The 6,319-nt window shown below is 35.4% G+C and overlaps 1 pseudogene; it reads left to right on the plus strand.

Annotated features, from left to right (window-relative positions):
• The first annotated feature begins 411 nt into the window (after positions 1 to 411).
• The window catches only part of LOC119576942, a 9,183-nt pseudogene continuing 3,275 nt past the window's right edge, over positions 412 to 6,319 (plus strand).

The following is a 6,319-nucleotide window of genomic DNA, read 5'->3' on the forward strand; positions in this document are numbered from 1 at the left end:
TGTTCATGCAAGCAATGTGGTGATAACCTAAAATATATGAAGTGCTCGATACAAATTAAGTATGCCCCTCGTAGTTATTGCTTTGATATAAAAAACTTATTTTGGGAATTTATTTTTTCTTTTTTATACATAAAGGGGTATTTTATTAATATATTAGAATATATTTTTAATATTAATATAATATATTAAAATTATATATATTTTGTGTGTGTGTGGGGTGTGGTGTGTGTGGGTGTGTGTGTGGGTAAATAAATTTTTATGGCCACTCTAGATTTTTCTCAGATCACATTATAAAGTTGAATTTTTAAATTATTGTAAAGAAGATGAGCTTCTTTTATCACATGAAATTAGTACAGAGAACGATATAAGCATAATAAAATTCTACTGATTTTCATTTCATTTCAAAAGCAGAAGCATCAACACAGGATGAGCCTCGTGACGCTGGCGTTGGTGTGCGTGGCAGTCGCACTTTGGGGTATTAAAAAATGGGCCCCACAGTACGGGGCATCGGGGGAGGAAACGCCGCCCTACGTACCCATCTTTGGTCACATACATCACGCGCTCTCAAAGAAAGGGAAATGGGAGTATGATTCAGTGGTAATTGCTCTTTATCTTCTTCGCGCTATGTTCATCAGAATTTCAAATCACTTCTTAATGAGGCAGGTTTCAGCAAAGCAATAGTGTGTCGAGAGATTTTAGGAAAGAAGCAGGGCAAATGGGTGAAAACGTATAATTGGCGTAACATTTAGAAGTAAATTCGAGATATTTTTTAACGAAAACAATAATAACGTATCGTCTGAATTCTACCAGTCCTTACTGTTCCCAATTCTGATTAATGGCATGGGTAAAGGGGGCGGGGAATGATTTTTTCACCGACCTTCCCCCTGCCCTTGATGAATGGGATATATACTAGAATATGTAAATGGGTAGGATAAGTTTTATGTATGACTTTCAACAATAAATAACTCGAATTGCTAAGGTACCCAACGAATGCCTATAATTTTTACAGGGTAGAGATAGATTTTCAGTAATGTAATGATAACAATACATTTAACATTAAAGAAACAAGAAGTGGACGTTTTTTTTATGGGCATTTGCCCCAAAATATTTTATTCTGTCATGTCCCGCTATAATATATATATAATATATATATATATATAATAATAATATATATATTTTATATATATAATAATATATTTTTTTTTTTTTTTTTTTTTTTTTTTTTTTTTTTCTTTTTTTTTTCTTTTTTTTTTTTTAAGGCCCTACCCACAAGGACGTGGCGATCATGGGTTCCATGATTTTTTTGGAATTAGAGCGGTGTTTGCCGTTTCCTTCTTTTTTTCCCGGGTCTGGGACCCGGGAATGACTTTGGGGGGCTTTCCCACCCCGGGTAGGTAGGCAATCGAGGTGAAGTTTCCTTGAACAAGGAACAACGCGCCCACCGGTGCTCGAAACCCCCGAATGATGAGTCGACCTAACCCCTCGGCCACCGCAGCCTTATTAATTATATATATATAATAATAATAAATATATATATAATATATAATATATAATATATATATAATATATAATATATACATACAAATAATAATTATATAAAATTTTAATATATATATATAAAAATATATATATAATATATATATATATATGTACGTAGTGTATTCTGTTTTGCCATATATGATTAATTTTATTAAAATGTGGTTACTTTAAACACGTATTTAATTCTTTGCAGTAAAAATTAAACGGTGTTTACTTATAACTTCAACGATACGATTGACAAATTTGATAACCGTTCAGTGCGCCATGTGATTAACAATGTTGAAAATCGCTACTTTATGGTGTGATTCACATGCTATAAGGCATGGGTATATTAATTGTAATCTCTAGCTTATCATCGTGAACATTTTGTCTTAATCTCCTTGCAGGCCTATCACAAATATGGCGGATCGAAATTTTGTGGATTGTATGAATTCTTTTCTCCGGTCCTGTTGGTGGGGGATCCTGACCTCATCAAACACATCTGCGTGAAGGACTTTGACCACTTCGTCGACAGAATGAATTTTGCTTTAACCACACGAAAAAGACAAGATAACAGCACAAATGTTGTCATTAAAGAAGGGGCGAGGAATGGAAACAGCTGAGGGCCATATAGCCGACCTTTTTCCTCAGGAAAATAAAGGGAATTTTTCTTTGTGTGGAAAAGGGCCGACCCCCTCTTTTGCTTTTCTCTCGGGAAATCGGAAGGAAACCCTTCGTTGATTAAAAATAAAATTTTTGGTCGCTTTACCATAGACACAATTGGCTCTTGTGCTTTTGGCATCGAGTGTAATTCCTTTGTGGATGAACACGCCGAGTTCCCCAACAGAGCTAACAAATTTTTCGAAACAACTAAATTAAATATAATAAAATTCATATTGTTGACTACTTTCCCTACCTTGACATTGCTCAACACCGGTTTCATAACCCTGAAGTCATTTCCGGGGAAAGTTGAAAGCACACAGTAAAAAAAAGGGATGAAAGGGGAAAGAGTGGGATTCCTTGATCTTTGGGAATTCGCGTCCTGACGGGAAGAAGGGAGACTGATAGTTCTACCAAGTCAAAACATCGTAAGTACTGGACTCATAACTTTGTATTTCCACACCAAATATTGGAAGATGTATCGTTAAAATCCAGTGTTATTACACCATAATATCAGTATTAGTAAGCTGGTCTGGATCTCCCAAACAGTGCTGGATGACATCACCATCGCCTCCCAGTGCAATTTTTCCCTCTTTTGGGGCTAGAAAAAAACAGCACTCCCTGGCTTTACTGCCTTCCTGTTGGCTAAGAATCCAAGTGCACAAGAACGACTCCGTCAAGAGATCCAAGATTTGGTCCATGAAGAAGGTGATATTACTTACCAAGGGGTCATGGAAGCTAAATATCTCGATGCATGTTTGATGGGTAAGTAGTAATTATAAGGTGAAAATATTTGCTACTTTTCAGATTGTTTATTATCAGGTTTTGAGTCCTATATTTCCCTGCCCTAGGGGCACACGTAGCTTTGAACTTTTCCTTCCAATACAGCTTAAAGAAGATATGGATTTCACAATATACTGAAATATTTTAAATGGTTGGCTTGAAGTAAATGAAAGAGTGATCATACTTGAGAAATAAATCGTTTTTTGGGAAATGTGCCCCAAAACTTAGTACTGAAATTTAATTGATAAATAAATCTATATATTTGAAAATTAGGTATACCACAAGCCCCCTGAATTTAGTTGGGGAGGAATTTTTACACCTTTTTTTTTTTTTAAATTAAAGAATAAAGTAAATATATAATCACCCCTTACCATAAATGATAACCAGTGATAATATACATTAACATATAATTATCTCCTCCCTCCACCACATATTCTGTGTGCGCATACACGTGCGTGCGTGTCTCTGCCCCTGTCCTTGCCCCTCTGTCACTGTCTGTCTGTCTGTCTCTGTCTCTCTTCCTCTACCTCTGTCTCTGTCTCCCTCTCCTTCTCTCCCTCTCCCTCTCTCTCTCTCTCTCTCTCTCTTCTCTCTCCCTCTCTCTTCCCCTTTTAAAATATATATATAATATAATATATATATATATATTATATATATATATATACACACATATACATGCACATATATAAACATTTATTCAACAGAATCACTACGCCTGTTTCCCCCAGCACCATTTATAGAACGACTGTGCACACGTGACTATCGGTAGGTAGTAATGCTAATAACCATGAAGGAATATAATAACTACTGTGAAATACGTAAAGTTAACGTAATGTTATTATAGGGAAATAAACATATCAAAGTTTACTGTTATTCACTAGTTATAGCCAATTAGGTATTTCATGGACTCCCCAAAATTAAACTAAAAATGAAAAAACTGAAATGCAAACTTTTTCCTTTAAATCAGCTTACATTTTCATTACGTGTACTGAATAGTTTGGGAAATTTTGGAAAGCTTCAGATAAAATGATTTTAAATTTTTATTAATAAAAGGGAATTATATTGGCATGTTTTTAATATATGAGAAAAATGGCGATAGTGGAATATTTGCGAATACTTTAGTGATTACAGATTAATGGTAATGAAGATCTGTTGTTAGGTTATCTCTAACATTTATTTCACTGTTATAAGCTTGGCACCATAGGCCCCTGGCACGCCCTCGTAAAGGGCGGGGGATGAAACAGTCCCCTTTTTGGTTTTACCACGACCCAAAGACGGGCCCCCGAGCCAAGATTTCCCGTCCGGGAGCGCTTTTGGGCCGGAACAAGACAAACATGAAGAACTTCGCCACTCCCTTTTGGGAAAAGGGTCCAGGAACTGCCTTGGGGAGTTTTAAGATCCCGAATGTTTTAAGTGGAGGAGAGAAAGAAGATTAGCATGTTTGAATTTTCAGGAGTTACAATTTTTAAGGGGAATCTTTTATTTCTCCAGCCAGAGGTTTGCCTTAATGGGAAACAAAAATGTTTGTCGAAACTATTGCGGGGCAAGCTGCGCAGTGCACCAGGACACGAAGAAAGGTGTTGGAGCCAGGGCTGGGGTTTATTAGGGGGCCCGGGTGGATCAAAATTTCCTGAACGCTCTAAAGTTAAAGAAATGGACTCGGACCCTCGGCTGTGTAGAAAGTAACTACTCCCCTGTCATCAACTAATGGCTTTTTTCATTTCAGCTCTTATTCAAAGGGTCCTTTTCACTCTCTTTTATTTAGTTGAATGTCATGTCAACTCACAATGGAAGATTTTTTTTCTATAAAGAGAGAGAGAGAGAGAGAAAAGATTCACTATATAATGGAACCCGTAAGAAGTGATACCATGTTATTAATAATAAAATAGAATAAATATCTCATATATAACTTTTTTTTTACCAAAATCCCACTATACAATGTAAATGTTGAATTTTCTACTGAATACAGCCATAAGAAGGCCATGTGTTCAGTCTGTGTTACCATGGACAGTGTCAGGTCTGTATAAACAACCCAAAGACACTGTAAATCAATTAATTTACACTTTTGTTTTTGTAGTGGAGCACGTTAAAAAAAATCAATTAGAGCATTAGCTTTTTCAGAAAAAAAAAACTTTAAAAAAAAATGTGGAATAATTTAAGTCAAATTTGGATGGCCTATATGATGTTTAAATGCAGCCTTTTTATTAACTTTAATTAAATAAAATTAAATTTATAAATAACATCAAAATTCACTTAACTGAACTTGCAGAGAAAATACTAAATAAGTAAAAATCAATTCCCGATTTCTCATAGCCACCACCATCTGGGAATATTCTCCCAGAATACTAGGTCCAAGACAGTTTAATTTTATTTCCCCTGAATGGTAGGGGGGGAGAAACGGATTTTACAAAAAATGTCAATCCATGATTATAAAGTAAGCAACAAAGCAATAAATATTACTTCTTAAATTTCCATATACCATTTTATCTAACCATAATACAAATCACTTATGAATAAAGGAAGATAAAACAGGCTGGAAACTGAATGACAATCTCCGGGCAGTCTCCTTTTGCACTAGTAACATCTGTTTACACAGCATGTAAATTAACTTAAATCTCCCTTGGGAACGTCAAACAAGATACCTGTGTTATAAATCATTATAAAAAAAACTGAACTATTCATGCAAACAAAAAATTTGACGTGCCCAAAATTTCTTAACCACAATGCGATTCCAACAAGCTGCTTTTCCCCGAATGTAACGGGTATAATTGGCTTTTTGTGGAAAAAATTTGAAAAGAAAACCTTTTACCTAATGTTAAAATAGGTAGGCCCAATTATACTTGGGGTTATTTTAGACAAACCCCAAAAAAGTATGGAGTAATTTTGGGCGTCCCAATTTGGGATGATCAGACATCCCTTGGTTCAGTTACCCTATACACCAGTACAAAAGAACAAGTGCTAGATTTTTGAGTTTGTAGTACATTATTTAATCTTTTCGGCGTTGAAATTTCGGAGAATATGAAATCGTTGCATTTTTGCATTTTCAGAGCATAAATCTATGCAAGAAAGCAAAGGGGCTGACCAGAGTTAATTTTCTGCTAAAGTTTAAATTCATATTAAACAGAAGGTGGTTTAAAAAAGTTTAGAAGAAACTAAATGATACCCAAAAAAAGAGGTTTGCACATCTTTCAGAGGGATGCAGAGTACGGAGCTAGGCTAGCTAACACAGTATAGGGAAAAGATAATTTTTTTCGGGAAATTTTAAATGGCCCCAACACGATATCCTGGTCAAAGGGGCATTTTTGATGCTCTCACGTGTTTTAAACGAATCTTGCACCATTCCCCTCTCAAACAAAGA

This window comes from Penaeus monodon, chromosome 9 (assembly GCF_015228065.2).
Source record: "Penaeus monodon isolate SGIC_2016 chromosome 9, NSTDA_Pmon_1, whole genome shotgun sequence".
In the NCBI taxonomy this organism is placed as follows: domain Eukaryota; kingdom Metazoa; phylum Arthropoda; class Malacostraca; order Decapoda; family Penaeidae; genus Penaeus; species Penaeus monodon.